At 41.8% G+C, this 16,888-nt stretch overlaps 1 long non-coding RNA gene across 1 annotated transcript; it reads left to right on the top strand.

Annotated features, from left to right (window-relative positions):
* Nucleotides 1-3,581: 3,581 nt before the first annotated feature.
* Nucleotides 3,582-5,392, top strand: LOC141374320 (uncharacterized). The gene is made up of 3 exons (XR_012381097.1): nt 3,582-3,721; nt 4,567-4,702; nt 4,857-5,392. It is a non-coding gene; the product is annotated as an uncharacterized lncRNA (long non-coding RNA).
* The last annotated feature ends 11,496 nt before the right edge of the window (nt 5,393-16,888 follow it).

Raw genomic sequence — 16,888 nt, 5'->3', positions numbered from 1 at the left:
AATTCTTTGCTCAGGATGAAATGCCAAATATGTAATTTCTGGGCCAAGAGAATGTACCTTTTTAAGGATTTTGATACAGATTACCATGATATACCAGGAATAGTTCTATAAATGTATGTTTACAGGAGCAGTGAATGAAGAGGCCTACTTCCCCTAGATCCTTGCTGACACTGGATATTAACATTCTTATTAATTTTCATCAGACTTATATTCTTTAAAAAGCATGTTTTAATTTGCATTTTGATTACTTTGTATTCATCACATTGATTCATTTTTTGAACTGTGGTCCAAAAATAGGGTTTGTGTGGTTTCAGCATTTTTGAAATTATTGAAATATACTTAGTGTTTTGCTTCTGTGCTGTAAAGGTTAATCACAGCAGGTCTATAATTAACCTGAGCTGTTTGCTTAAATTAAAGCTCCTGCTTGACACTGACTCCTGGTCAAAGCATGAAACACTGATGTATAATGTCTCTGTAACCATGAGTCCAAAGAGTTTCAGAGCAGTTTGACACAGCTTCTTGGCGCTGTTTATTAATAACAATGAGATTGAAGACTTGCACCTGTATCACTTGGGGTGATACTCCCCAGCCCCCACCCCCAGGGTTCTGTGGGTTCTGCAGCCAGGATATGCCTAGGTGACCAGCAAAATATAAACACCCTCAGCAAATACTTTATTTTAGTCTCCCTGGTTCCGAAGCGTTCTGTGCCCACATCGGTGGTTCTGGATCCGGGAGACATCTGGCCTGGCCCTTACAGAAATGGGACATCAGGAGCCTGCACCCGGCTTCCACAGATGCCTACTGTGAGTCATGGGCTGTGATGTATATTCTGACGTTTGTGCTCTTGCTATAGCGTGTCACTCCCCTGTAATAAACTGTACATTGGTAGGCTTTGTCATTTTGGGTCCCGTGAGTTTTCTTCAGCAGTTGAACCTTGCTTACATGCCACTGTTAGTGCAGCTCTATAGTCAGTATTTGTAAGTGTTCCATGGGCACTAGGAAAAAGGCGTAATGTCTAGAATACATATACATGTTTCTTTCCAGGAAGCTATTAAATAAGGCCTTAATCATATCATTAAGTGAATCTCTGTCCTTCATATTTTGATTGTATACATTTCAGGGCCATTTTGTTTAGTTTTTGTCTCAAATTCTACTAACTTAAATATTTTGATCTTTGGTTTTCCTTCATTTGTGTTTGCTGCTTGTATTTCTTCCCATTCTCTTACACTGATCTTTTTGTGCGATTGTGGGATTGTTTTTAATTAACATAGAATTGATTTTTAAAAACCCAGTCTGGGAAATTTTATTTTTAAATAAGGAGGTAAGTTCCATTTATATTTCTCATTATAATGAATACATTTAATGTATTATGTTTCATCTTCTTCTATGCTATTTTTAAATGCTTCTTTGCCATTTGCTTTGTTTTATGATTTGTTTCTCCTTTATGAGTATTTGCTTTTATCTTCTTCATTGCTTTGGAAGGCATATATACTCCTTTTACTCCTTTTAGGGCTGGTATGTACGGCCTTTAAGCATTCTGTGGGTCTTGTTTTGATAGCAATAAATCTATGAGACACATTAGGAGATGGCAAAAGGACTCAGGGGCCAAGTCAAAACTCCCCCTACCCACAGTTGGGATAATTTGATGTGAACATAAACATAATTGCAGGGGCTTGAAACATGTCGAGTAAGTGTGAATCTGAGTTCCTATTACAAAAAAACCTCTTACTATTTACCCTTTTAAAAAAGGCAAAAACCTTATTGTTTTCCTTTAAAAGAGTTTATGGCACCAGCTGCTTTTGGAAAACTGCTAAATAAAATATTGAAGCAGGACATCAATTTAAAAAAGCATTCTGTGGCTATATTTCTTAAATGATCAGAATTTTTTAAATGAAATGCTAATCTTTTAGTACCTCCTGATTTGGCCGAGTTGAACTTACTTTTAATACCTTCCTTCTCTTTGTTACTAAAATCTTAGATTTAGATACAGAGTAATTATTTAGACTTTTTAAAAACTCATTTTCACACAGTTTTCTCATTTTTGAACTCTTTTTTTTATCTCTTGTTATTATGGTGTACATTAATTTTTTTTCAGGGAGTGCATGTTGACAGTGTGTTTGAACCCTAGAAGTCTGGAAGAACAGTTCACAGCAAGGCTCAGAAGATCCAATTGCCTGGGCCCCACCCTGCCTCTTAGAGAAGTTACCTAAACTCTCAGTTCTCTCATCTGTAAAATGAGGGGTGATGGTAGAGTGAATGAGTCAGTATATATAAAGCTCTTAGAACGTTACACAGTGTGTGCTTAATATTTGTTAGCTATTATTGTAAAAGACAATTTGGCAGAGCAGATGAATCTTCAGTTAGTGAGCCTTTTCTCTAAAAACTCTAGCTGTTGCTCCATTTTCTTCTGAAAGCTGATGCTGCAGAGAAGCCTGAAATCAAGCTGACTTTGTTGCCTTCCAGCATAGCGGTTGAGAGCTCTAGATGTGTGACCTTGGGCGACTTACTTGACCTCTCCAGTCCTTGCTGTCATCATCTGTAAAGTGGGGCAACTCATAGACCTCCCTGTCTTGGACCCTTTGCATTTGTTGGCCAAACCCTCCTTCCTCTCTGTCATTTGTCTATTTTTCCTCACTCCAACCTTTTACTTCTGCGGGGACTTACAATGGTAGTACCCTCAGCCTCTGGCCAGTTACCTCACTCCATCCTCTTAGCCACTGCGATGGACCCAAGGGCGAGCACGTGGCACAGAGACAACTGAGTCCTTCTGTGGTGAAACCGGAAGAGAGACTCTCTCCTTCTTCCAGAGGGACTGGGCTGCGATGACCTGAGCCCGGAGCTGCGTGTGCCCACGTGGAAGGAGCCTGTCTGCTACAGCCTGGGATGGAAGAGAGCTGAGGCAGCTGGAGAGCAAAGGCGTCCTGACCAAATCGATGGAGTTCTTGAATCCAGTCAACAACCTGAAGGCTGGCACCACGGCTTTACTGGAATGCCGTGAGCTTCAGATGAGAGAATTCATGGAAAGCACCAAGGAGCGTGCAGAACACAAGGGCAGCCCTCAATAAATGATGAGTTTCCTCCTGTCTTAAGGACTGCAGGGGTTTCTGTGGTGAAAAGTTGGCGTTAAAAACTGTGGCCCAGCTGTGCCGGTGTGTAGGGAGGTAATTTTCCCCGAGGTGGGGTGAGTTCTTTCAGTCTGCAGATAGAGATGTTCCTCGAGCTCAGGAAAACCTTTTCCCAGAAGATCTTGCACGACTGCATCTCTTGGCTAGCAACAGCGAGCACCTGTCCGTCTCGGCGTTGGTCGTCAGATCTCCGTGTCTGCCGTCTCTCTCCTCCACCTGTGAAGGCTGAGTCCCCGGGGGCGTGGACGCGGGTGACCGTATTCAGCTCCACAGCGGTTGCCCCCCTGCTCTTCCCGCAACCTTCCTGGGCCACGTGAGGCCCCGCGAAGGACTCTGAGCCACTGGCTGCCCCCAGCCCGGCGGCGCGGGCAATGGGTTCCTGCCCCTTCCCGGCCCCACCGTCCTTCTAGCGCAGCTGCGTGCGTGTGAGGCGTGGCTTCTCGGCCACCGGCTGGGAGCAAAGTCAGCGGGCGGAGCCGCCGCGCTGCCCACGGAGCCCGGGAACCCCTGCTGCTCCGCGCAGAGACCTGGCCCGGGAGCTGGTTGGAAATGCAGAGTCTCGGGCCGTCCTGGCCCCCGCCGCAGCAGAAGAGCAGGTTCACGGCACACACACACACACACACACACACACACACACACCCTGCCCCGGGAGTGGGTGGGTGGGGGCGGGGGGCGTTGTGTGCCCGTTAAGTTCCAGAAGCTCTGCTCCAGAGCCCAGGTTACGGCTCTGTAACCCTTTTATTCCGAATCCAGCGGTTCTGGCTACGCGCGGGGTCACTCTACAGCGAAGACCGTCCCAGACTCCTCACCAGACCGCATCATGGCATGCTCTGACTCGACTTCTGACTTCGTTTTCTTTTCTTTTCAAGATTCTGTGTATTTATTTGTCAGAGAGAGAGAGAGAGCGCGAGAGAGAGAGCATGAGCGGGGGAGGGGCAGAGGGAGAAGCCGGCTCCCCGCTGAGCAGGGAGCCTGACTCGGGGCTCGATCCCAGGACCCCGGGATCATGATCTGAGCTAAAGGCAGTCGCTTAACCGACTGAGCCACCCAGGCTTCCCCTGACTTCATTTTCATGTGAATTTGCCCTCAACGTAGTGTCATTACCGTAAAGTGGGGACTCCGCTGCCGGTCACTGGAGTCTTACACGCACAATTCACACTTTACCGAAACCTTAATTTCACTCAGATTCCTGCTGTGTCCTCGGCTTCCTTCACCTTTGAGAGAATCCCAAACTTGCCATAGTTGTACCAGCAGCTTCTGTTTTGTTCTCTCCATAAGAGCTCAATGAGTTCAGTACTTTCTCCTGAGTTTAGAAACGTGTTTCCACTCACAAACCTTGCTGTGTTTGGATCCATATCGCCCACTGAACAATAAAAATATGAATGGCTTACATTGGTTACCACATACTGTTGACATGATTCACCTCTTTTCTTGTCACCAGAACTCCCTGAGGTGGGTTGGAGTATTCTCATTTTTCAGATGAGGAAGCAGACTGGAGTAAGCAGTGGGAATTGGGATCTTTCTCATTCTCTTCAGGAGACTTACCATTCCCATGGCAAAATGGTATGGGTACTGTGGTGAGTAAAGATTCAGTATATTATTTTGTCTACTTTCGTGTATCTTTGAATATTTCCATAAGGAAAAGGTACATAAAGTCAAAATAACTAAGTACTATCTATAATGGCAGGTGACTGGCCAATGTATCTCTCTAATTCTGACCTTTCTTCTCAGTTTCATCCAGATTGATGTATCCGGCGACATTTTTGACCTCTTCACCCTTGAACACCTCACAAGCTTCTGAGAGCTAATGGGCTTGGACCTGCGCTCCTGCTATTCCCTCCCCAAATTGCTCTTCGGCCTGTCTTTCCCATCGGAGCTAATGGCATCATCATATGCCCTGTGTTCAAGATGGACCCAGGAGACGTTCAGTGGCCATCTCTTCTCCGCTACCTCGTATAACCACTTCATCTCCAAGTTGTGCCAGTTGTAACCTCCAGAGCATGTCCAAATGCCACTCATTTCTCTGCCTGCAGTGTCAGCTACCACCCTTGTCCTAGTGGTCATCACCCTTCACACTGCCCGGGCCCCCTCGGTGAGCTTTCCAATTCCATGCTTCCCCCTTTCAGGGACCAGACGACATTTTAAGATGTAAATCACATCAGCCACCTACTTAGAACGCTTCGATGACTTCCCATTTCCCTTAGAATAAAATACAGACTTCTCACCCAGCCTCAGGTAGCCTCCTGCGATCTGGCCCTAAGTATTTGTCCGCCACATTCCCTGCCTCCCTCTCCTCAACCAGATACCCTGGTCCTCTTTCTGTCTCTCTGATGGCCCACGTGCTGTCCTGCTGCAGGGCTACACACTGCTGCCCACTTTCTATTTTTTGGTTTTCTCTTACTGATCCTTCCTTTCTCCAGCTGTATCTTCCTTCTTTAGAGAGATGCTCCCTAACTACCTAATCAGAACTAGCTTCTCCCAGGCAATCTTTTTAGGATCAGTTTTTAGTTGTGGCAACCATCATCATTTGCAGTTGTATGTTAATTTGTGTGTAAGTGTTTAATGGCTGCCTCTCACACTCTGATGATAATGTGAGGGCCTTTGGATCCAGTACCTAGAAGTGACTGGCACATAGTAGGTGTTCATGAAGCATGTGGTGAAGAACTGAATGCCATTTTCACCTGCATTCTTGGAAAGTATCTCAAGGATTTCTTTCTTGTCAGCAGGTGAATTTCCTATAATAGCCTTTCTATTCTTTACTGACTGCATACAGATTTTAATTCTGTTGTTGCCTTAGGAATTTTCTTACAGTCTTCTTTGAGTCAACTACATTTTCAACTTTTGTTCTTCATGTACCTATGACCTTTTGCTCCTTGTGCACAGAGGTTATGGTTATTTGCAATCTTTTGAAGATGCCAAATAATTTGTACTTTTTCTTCTGGCTCTGAAAGCCAGTAATTTTCCAGAAGTATTTCCTTTCTTTCAGTCTTCCAACTATTTCTTTTATGCCATAATCTTTGTTTGTAGACCCCAATTTGTTTTTTTTCTTTAATCCATACACAAATAGGGGAAGACCCTCCCAGACTCAGTGTGTCAACAGAATGTGTGGGTTGCCTTTAGTCCCAACTTGTATGCATTTGGGTAGTGTTTCCACCCCCTTGATAAATCTGCAGCTGGAAAGTGGGTTAGTTGATGGGCATGGCTTCCTGTCCGCCTTCCAGCTTCTAACAGGCTTTCCCTTATTGTACCTCCTTGTGCTCTTGTGGTTATCACCTTCCTCTTGTCGTCTTCGTCTATGGTACTGGGAGCCAATGACAGTAAGTGAAACAGTTCTTCCTATGTCTGTGGTTGCCTACAGTGAGTGAGTAATGGGGGAGGATACGTTTTATACCACGGCCAGTCTGCCCTTACTTCCTGCCTAGTTGATTAACAGTTTCAATGTAAAAATGTAAAAAGGCAGTGGGTAGACTAGAGGGCGTGGGGCCTGGGAGGCTAGAGTGGGCAGAGGGGATGGGACTAGAGGTGGGCAGAGGACAAAGACAGGTTTCAAGCAAGGAGCAAAACTCAGGAACAAAACTTCCTGCCTCACAGTATAGCTCATTGGGATCAATAGCTAAGAATGACCAGTCCTCTGGCTAGTAAAGGCCCGAATTTCTGCACCAGGACACAGTTGGTGTAGTAAGAACAATGTACCTTAAAAAAACAAAACAAAACAAAAAAAACAGCCACCTTTTTCTCCAGTTGTTGTCTTTCGTGAAGGGAAGCCTGAGTATTCCATAGGAGGTGAAGTATGCATCTCTTTCTCAGTCTAACTCTGTTTGCCTTAAAATTATTTTCAAGGCTATTCACAATTTTATATTATGTTGTCCGTCAATCTCTCATTATTTTAATGAATTTTTATTATTTTTCTATAAGGTCATGGGATGTTTTAATGAAAAGTTGTGAGGAGTTTTACTGGTGGACTGTAAGATCCAATTTTTCTCTTATCCTCCTTCAACAAAGAAATCTGCAGATCCACAGAATATTCATGAATATATATATATATATATATTTTTTTTTTTTTGCTTAACATCTGCTCCCATAGCTCTGTCAGTAAGGAATTCATCATTCCCAAAGCATTCCATATGCTTTTCCACTCTGCATTTACCCATGCAATTTCCCCTGGCACAAAACCTCTTCATTTTTTGGCCTCTAGCAACTCAAGAACAGGATGTTTCGATCCTCTTCTTGTTTTGAGCCCGAGGACACTGTGACTCCATGTTTGTTAGTACAAACATTCTAATCAGAATCATGCCAACACCGAAGAAATTTTAAGAGGAACATATTTTCCCAAGCAAACTCAAATCACTTTAATTCCTTGAGATCAATTCTCTACATAAGGCAGATAAAGTGTTTCTAGTACTTTTATTTGTATTTTAATGCAATTACTTTCATCTGGAAAATTCTTATTCATAAAAATGTCACTACGATTTGTTTTAAAATTTGTCCAAATAAAAAGTTTTACATTTTAACCTCTTACAAGTGATTTCACATTTATGGCAATTAGGTCCCGTGTTGCAAATTTTGTGGGCCTGAATTTTGTCAAGAAAATGTGATTCTTCCAATTGTTTTGAATCATTAACAAACGTAGTAGATAGTAGTGGTGATCCACCAATATCCCCCTGGCACTCACCCTTCAGTACACAAGAATGGTGGTTGGCTCCTGAGCACAAACACCTGCAACTCCCCGCAATTCTAAGCCAATGACAGATGGAAGTTGGAGGGTAAATACCCCAGCTTCCATGTCCTCTGGTGGGATGACTCTCAGGTGTGTTCTACACGGTTTTTCCTAGTTCCCCGGGGGGTGTGGGAGGAGGATCGAACCCAGTTACCTCCAGTGGGAAACTGCTTGAAGATGTACCCTTTACTGGCTCTTCCCCTTCCCGGTCTTACTACCCCCTCCCTAACTGATGATGCTTTCTGGAATGACCTCTTAAGTAAATTACTTGTATTCTCATTCCCCTCTAGGAGTCAGCTTCCAGGGCCTCCATCTTAAGACTACAAACGTATAAAGTTTTGCCATTGTCAGTTTTATTGTGTCACTTTTTATGGAGTCTAAATTTTCCATGGTCAGTGGTTTTTTTTAATTAATTTAGTTCTCAGTTTAAAAAAATTTTAATGAGTTAAAATAAGTCTTCAGCCATTTTTTTCCATTCATAACATATATCCTGTTTTATGTTGATTATTTCTACCAGTACTAGCATCCACTTGTAGAGAAGACTGATAGATTAGAGAAAGACATGTATCATATGACCTCACTGATATGAGGAATTCTTTTTTTTTTATTTTTTTATTGTTATGTTAATCACCATATATTACATCATTAGTTTTTGATGCAGTGTTCCATGATTCATTGTTTGTGCATAACACCCAGTGCTCCATGCAGAACGTGCCCTCTTTAATACCCATCACCAGGCTAACCCATCCCCCCACCCCCCTCCCCTCTAGAACCCTCAGTTTGTTTTTCAGAGTCCATCATCTCTCATGGTTCGTCTCCCCCTCTGACATACTCCCCTTTTCTTCCTCTCCTGTTATCTTCTTCTTTTTCTTTTTTCTTAAAATATGTTGCGTTATTTGTTTCAGAGGTACAGGTCTGTGATTCAACAGTCTTGCACAATTCACAGCGCTCACCGTAGCACATACCCTCCCCAATGTCTATCACCCAGCCACCCCATCCCTCCCACCCCCCACCCCTCCAGCAACCCTCAGTTTGTTTCCTGAGATTAAGAATTCCTCATATCAACAAACTGAGGGTTGCTGGAGGGGTGGGGGGTGGGAGGGATGGGGTGGCTGGGTGATAGACATTGGGGAGGGTATGTGCTACGGTGAGCGCTGTGAATTGTGCAAGACTGTTGAATCACAGACCTGTACCTCTGAAACAAATAACGCAATATATGTTAAAAAAGAAAAAGAAGAAGAAGATAGCAGGAGGGGAAGAATGAAGGGGGGAAATCGGAGGGAGAGACGAACCATGAGAGACTGTGGACTCTGAGAAACAAACTGAGGGTTCTAGAGGGGAGTGGGGCGGGGGGATGGGTTAGCCTGGTGATGGGTATTAAGGAGGGCACACACTGAATGGAGCACTGGGTGTTATATGCAAACAATGAATCATGGAACACTACATCAAAAACTAATGATGTAACGTATGGTGATTAACAACAAAATAAAAAAAATAAAAGGGCTTTAAAAAAAAAAGAAGACTGATAGATTGGATCTGGGTGCATGCTTCATGTGACGTCCTGTGCTTTTTCTGCACATCCTTTCTTGAAACCCTTTTGTGTATTCTCCACCTAGAGAGATATTAATCGCCATGACGAAGTAGAAATGCCAATCCCTCCATGAACCTTTCCTTGATTCTCATCAACAGTAATTGTAACTTCGAGCTCCCACAGCATCCTGCTTTTCCCTCTATTTACACCTTTTCTTGCCTTCAGTGATTGTTTCCCCATTACACTGAGAGCAGAGTGGATCTTGTTGGTTTTCACTCCCACCTAACTTCACTCCTACCAGCACACACTGAGGTGTTCAGCAAAAGTTTGAATGTAGGGGCGCCTGGGTGGCTCAGTCGGTTAAGCGGCTGCCGTTGGCTCAGGTCATGATCCCAGGGTCCTGGGATCGAGTCTCGCATTGGGCTCCTTGCTCAGCGCGGAGCCTGCTTTTCCCTCTCTCTCTGTAGCTCCCCCTGCTTGTGCTTGCTCTGTCAAATAAATAAATAAAATCTTAAAAAAGAAGTTTGAATATATGTTTCCATTACAGAAGATGGAACTCTTACCAAGAAAGCTCTCATACTCTTCATCTAAGAATGCTGTTTAACTTTTGAGGTCTTTTTAAATCTGTAATGTATACCATGCCTTTCTCACTATCTTTATCAGCCTATATCTATCTCTTAGATATATTTGATTGTTAATCATTTTGCTCTATCAATACAATTCCCATCTCTTTTGTTTTCTCTATATTGTTTTATTTGCTTTTCACATTTACTGAAATTTAATTATATGATTTAATTGCTCCAGTATTTAAAGATACCTAGTCATCGTTTGGAATAGTATGCTCAAGCGTGGCAAAGCCTAGTTGATGAGGAATCCTTCCAAATCCATAACAAAACACCAAAATACCATTGAAAGATGCATAAACGCCATGTACAGGAATTCACAGGACATACGTAGCAAACAGATGTGAAAAATTACTCAACATTCACTGTAATCAAAGAAACTGAAAATATAATTTTCACCTATTACGTTGCTTATGTGATTGATTTCTTTTAGTACAGGGTATGATAAAGAAACTCATATCCACTGCCGATGTGGGGTATGTTGTACAACTTTCCTGAGCTTAATCTAGCAATATTTCTCAGGGACTTTAAATAGTTCATTTTCAAGTTTCATCTTTAGGAAATTATATCAAGGAAATAATCAGAAGTTTGGACACTCTACATGCTTGTGTGTGTGTGTAATCAAATCAAAGAACTTTAAAATGTAGTTGTCTCACAATAGAGGCATGGTTAAATTATGGTATAGCCATATTATGGAACACTAAACACTCACTAAAAATATTTTCAAAAAAATTTTAATGAGCTGTGAAATTGTTTCTAATAAAATTTTATGTGAAATAGAGGACACAAAACTATAATTATACTGATTTCCATGAACACTCTGATCCCTCAGAGCTTGTTTTCTATTGACTACTTATCCTCCTAGGTATGGGTCACACTTTCCTGTTCCTTTGCATGTCTCATAATTTTTCGTTGGAAATTTGACATTCTAGATAATATATGGTAGCTACTCTGGATTCCGTGTGGTGTTTTTGCTATTTTCTGGTTTGTAGCGTGCTTTGTGATCTGCCTGGAGGAATTCTGCTGAGTCTGTTCCCCACCCATTGCCCCCTCCCCAACTCGTGTACAGTCATTGATGTCTCGGCTCAGCTTTTTAAAAATTTTTTTTCTTTTTAAGTTTGGATTCCCAGGGATCACCCAAGTCAGCATAGCTTAGTGGTCAGCCAGTGATTAATCAGAAGTTACACTTGAACACCTTGAGCCAATAAGGCTTCCACTCTTGGCTAATGAATTTGTGTGGCCTGGGGAATGCATTCAAAGTCCGAGTAGTTTCCAAGTCTATTCCAGCTTTTATTTTGTGTTTGCAAGACCTCACATCCATTCAGGGACAAGAAGCTTGCTAGGGACCTCTTAGGTCTCCCGTTAGGTGCACACAGCCTTGTCCATGAACACAGCCTTCTGGACCACCAGGGATAAAGTAGGCTGTCTCATTCCCAAGGTCTGTTCAATTTGTGGCTGGTCTGTCTGCCAGTCTCCTGCTAAAACCAAGCATTACTGAGACCTCAGGCTGGCTGCAGGGCTGGCAACAATGACATGGGCTTGTCATGCTCCAAATAAAGGCAGGCCCCTCTGAGGGCCCTGGTAGAACCTCTGTGCCACATAGCTAGGGGAAGGAGAGCTGAGATGGGAGTAGCCCAGGCTGAAATAGCACAGACTCTCACCATTCTTACAGCGGTTCCACCCATCTTCTTGAATAAATGCTTCTCCCATTTGTTGAATGCCTTTGATCAATTTCCAGAGTCTACATTTTTGGGGACAAGTTTGCTTAGTTTTATCATTGTTTTTTAGGGATAGGATCTGCTGAGCTCCTTAACTGGCCACTCTGGAAGTCCTGCTCTGCAAACCATACAAGTTGTACAGACTCATTATACAAATTCATCCTACTCCTTGGGGGAGAAAGTGGGACCTTCCCTGGGTTGTCACATCCCCAGGGTAATGTCACCTTGGCAAAATGTCGACTTCGGCCTGGAAACTAACTGGATCTGCAGGAAGAAATCCAATTGTACAGACCAGAGCACCTTAATTACTGGTCCTCTGTACTTGTTTTCTTCCAGTTAGTCCTTAGCCAGGCTTTTTCAAGAGCATTCAAGGATCATATACATTGCATGGGGGGAAAAAAAAACCGAAAAGAGCTCTGTGGTCAACATTTGGTTTACACTAAGCTAAACAAAATCAAAAGGCGTTAACATCAGGACTTCTCAGAGCTTTTAATATGCTGTTTGTTGAGACTCTCTAGGCAAGAAAAAATTTATGAAGTGCTTTCTCAACATTATTGTGATCAATGAACACATCCCCCCCACCCCCTGCCCCAGAGAATTTCAAGGGATTAATGCTGTTTGAAACACGCTTTGGTGTGTTTTACTTGAAAATTTCTGCCTGGATCAGACATACTGAGATGTTAAGAAGTATGTTCACAACTATGATAGCTGTATGCATTACCCTTCTAGACAAGGGAATGGTGGGAGTGGAAATGAATGGAGGAAATCCCTCAGGGAGGTCAATTTCAGCAGACAATGGAGCTCTCCAATACAGCTGCCCCTCCTCACCAGGAGCATTTCATTGGTAACCTTCCAAGTTTCTGTTTTTAAGGAGGCCTTCCCATGTTCCTGGCTTAAGTCAGACCCTTGGAAAATAAAGACACGGTATCTGCCCTCAAGGAGTACAGTTAAGGGTGAGATAGAGAAGAGTTACAACCCGGGTATCAGAAGAGGCAGGATGTGGGTGTCCACAAGGTGCTGTGGTAAGACCAATGGCATAGTTAGCCTGGACCAAGGCATTCAAGAAGACTTGACAAAGGCCATGATGTCCAGGCTGATTCTTGCAGGCCAAAGAAGGCTTAGCCAGGAAAGGCAAAGGGGAAGAGCATGTGCAAAGGCAGAGAGGCCAGAGGAAACACATAATGTACTCGGGGGACTCCAAATTGCTTACGTAGCTAGGATGTGGGGTGTAGAGGAATGGACAGGTACAAAGGTAGCGAAACACAAAGGGCTTTGCCTGGCACACTGCAGAGTTTGGATCTTATTCTCAGAGTGAAGGGAGATTATGAAAGGCTGTTGAATCTCAGGATGATTTACCCTTCAAAAGCTCCCTCTGGCAGCAGTGTAGAAAAAGGATTGTGGAGGTAGATCAGAAAGCCAGCTCCCGGAGGCCAGCAAGAATAACGAGCGCCTGAACAAACCAAGATACTGGGGTGAAGTGGACAGAAGCAGTAGTAGAGCATTCCTGGGCTTCTGACTTAAACAGTCCCAGCCACGTTAACGGAGGGAACACAGGACAAGGGGCAGGTGTTTGGGAAGGAGAAAACGCATTCAGGTTTGCACTTGTTCAGTTTGAAATTCTGACAAAACATGTGCGAGATGTTCAGGAGATGGGTGGAACTCTGGGTTGAGACAGATTTGACAGGTGTCAGGACAGAAGCTGTTTGAAGCCATAGGTGTGGAGAGAAAGGGCAGGGACTGTGTAGACTGAACAGCAGACAGAACTGAATCTGGTCCGTACAATAAACCGTATCTCCCTCTTCCAAACACCTACAGCATCTGCCTGTAGCTCAGATGGAATTTGTCACAGGGGGCAACATTTAGCTCCGTGCCTGGGGGGCACAAAAAGTATCATGCTAGATGTGAAGGTACAGGAGAATAAAAGAAGGTCCTTTCGTCCAAGGAGACTATGATGTCATTGTGGTGAAAGAATTCTACCCAACTCTTATGCAAAATGAAATGAAGAGCTATGAATATGTTGAGCGTAGAAGCGGCAATTAATCCAATGGAAGAGAGAACACAGGTTTCTGGAAGAGAGGAGAGCATCTGAGTTGGGGTGGGAAAATAAGTGAATTTTGCAAGCAGGGAAGGGGAAAGAAGGCAAGTAATTTGAGGCTGGAAACTAACAGAAATCACAACAGAATGGAGTGCGGGAAGTGACAGAGGGAAAGAGGCTGGAAAGGTGGCTTGAGGCCAGGATCCAGGGAATCCTGCTGAGATTTCTCAGGAGTCCATTTTAAAGAAGGCACACACGGGCCTATGTATATCCAAGGGCCTGTGATGTAGCAGCTTCATTTCTGCCTATTCACTAATTTCAGAAATGCCTTTAAGAACAATCGATCATAAATGCTAAAGGAAACCTACAAAATCGCCACACTGCATTTCCATTCTGCAAAACTCTGCGTTAGTGGAATTTTAATTACTTGGCTTCATTATAAAATTTCCATTGCATGTAAGTGTAAATAATTTCACTCTAATGCACTCATATGAATCTGTGGCTGAAAGCATTGGTAGAAATCCCATTTTTGTGGCACTTCCTTGGCACATTGAAGGAAAACAAAATGTATACTGTTAATCGAGTCATGAGTGACTCTGAAAGTGACGGGTTGCATAAAGAGAGCAAATAATAAGAGAAAAATAGATTTTAAAGATTAAAAATATTTTATTTAAACTTTTCTTCATAAACACTTTTAACATTTTTTTTTTCAATTTAAAAACAGAACGGATAGCATAAACATGTTTGAATAGATTATATTCACGGCTTGGGAAAAATTACCTGACAAAAATGTAAAGGCTTTCAAAACAGGTATAAAAGGCAAACCTTAAATTATTCTAAGATTTTTAAATCGGCCCTAGGATTATTTGACTACTGGCCCAAAATGTACCTAAAGGTCAAAATATTTTTCTATAGACAAAGTATGCCCAAGAGGTAGAGGGCATATACAAGTTAGGTAGAAAATAACCTCTCTGACCACCTCACTGGAACTCTCCTTCAGAAAGCAAACACCTAATCCTTACTGATATACTGATTACTAAGGTTTTTAATACAGTTGTTCCCAAAGATGTAGAACGAGAACCCAAGGATATTGAGGGGAACAAGCCGAGCTGATGGTGTTCTCTCAGCATTGCTCGCACAACCCCCGAGGCACACGGGTACAGGTGCTGAAGGGCTAGGACTTCCACGAGCTTTCCTATGCCAGTCCACGTCTACTGAATATTTGACTTTATAAACTCTCAATAAACTAATTTTTCAGGATTTTCATTTTTAAGATAAATCTCTTTTTAGAAGATATTTATTCCCAAACCAACTCTAATCTGATTGAACATATGATCCCTAAAAATGTTCAGAGTACAAAAAAAAAATCAAAAATGTATAATAGGCAAAAAAGAAAAATGGCACTAGCAGTTTTACTGCCATATAGCCCTCAGTTATATCTAATTTACACTATTATCTATGTTGTGTTTTACTTCAGTCTAAAACTTTAAATTATGTATTCTCAAAAGAGCTAGTCTTTTCTGAGAGATAGCTTATAAACTGAAATATCAATTTATATTATAAACTGAAATGTTATGACCTACAACCACATATACATATATAAAAATAGTCCCACTGAACGTTTGACATGTTTAGATTATGCAGCTCAAATAATTTGTTATAAAATATTTTAAAGCTTAGTTTCATGTAATTAAGACAAAACTCTCCATTTTTACCACTTCTCCCCACACAAATGTGTGTGTCCTTTACTATGACTCGAGCAGGCTTCCCAGAATGAGGTGTCCAAAGGTGCTGCTTTAGAAAAGATAAGTGAAGGGCTCAGTCAATATTTCACAAATCAGAGTAACACACACACAGAGCAGAGTAATGAGGACACAGAGAACGCTGTCTCAAGAAAAGCTAATAGTTCTATTAAGTTTTGCTTTTTTAAAAACCAGTAGTATTTCTTCCAATATAAAACCTCCAATGTGAGAATCTTCAATTTTATGAAACGGCTGTAGTGCAAGGATTTTCTTTAAGCAGACTAAAATCAAAACTGAGAAGGTCAAAGATATGGAAGAGAACAAACATTTCTAATTAAGATGCAATTAATGAAGATTGGCTACTTTTGTAAAGTCTGCTGTTTAAAATGTAAAGTGAAAACACAAAAGGATCACAACAGTTACACTGTATGGTTTCCAATCTGACTCTTTTTAAAACCACTATTTTGAGCACATACAATGTATATAAACAAAAATGGTTCCAAATGAAGCACACAAAAAATAAACTTGAAAAAAATTCTATGGAAAAATTCTCCATAGTTTAGTATAACAAAAATAAATCTCTTTCAGCAATTAAACCATAGTTTTAAAAGGGAATGTAAGTTAATCACAGATTTAAAATAACCTATATTAGCACTACATATAAACGGATGAGTTTTCTCAATACATTCAGAACCCAAGCAATAGCAACTATTCTTAAAGCTCAAAACTGATTACAGCTAACATCAGGTCAGACATGACTTACGTGTGAAGCTGAACCCAGAGTTAGTTCAAGTTAAGATTTCACAAATTTTCTAAAACATGAACTTTGATCTTGGTCTTGTGTCTTGAGAATGGAAGACCAAGAATACGCAACTGTCTGCCCAGATTTTACCCTAACTAGGGCTATGAAGTCATATCTAAGCAATTAAAGAGAACCACCACTGGTGTGTGAAGTGTAAAAGCCTGATAGGGGTACCCTGTCTCGGTCTTTTCCAGCAAAAGACAACAATGAGGAAAATAATGAAGACATTATTGTTATTTTCTTTAAAGCAAGACAGCACACACACAAACAGTAAACCAACTAATGTATTAGAAAAAGAACTAAATGGCTAACCTAATTCCTAACTTTCAAAAGTAAAATGGTTAAAAATGATTTTTAAAAGGTAGAAAAAGCCTTTTACCCATATTACCATGGGAAACAAGATACTGAATTCCATTTTTAGAAAGTGAAAGCAAATGACACAACCACTTAATAAAAATTTAAGTCTCATATACAAAAGAATATCATTAACTTGATTTCTAAAACCAACGCCACTGTTTCTCTTTCTCAAAAACTACTTGTATACCTGACTGTTTCTTAAACTCAAACGCCTCCAGTTTTGGAGTTTTAAAATCAG

Source organism: Callorhinus ursinus, unplaced genomic scaffold (genome assembly GCF_003265705.2).
Source record: "Callorhinus ursinus isolate GAN/ISIS: 27379988/994484 unplaced genomic scaffold, GSC_fseal_2.0 scaffold16, whole genome shotgun sequence".
Classification (NCBI taxonomy): domain Eukaryota; kingdom Metazoa; phylum Chordata; class Mammalia; order Carnivora; family Otariidae; genus Callorhinus; species Callorhinus ursinus.
This window is presented reverse-complemented; position numbering and strand designations above follow the sequence as displayed.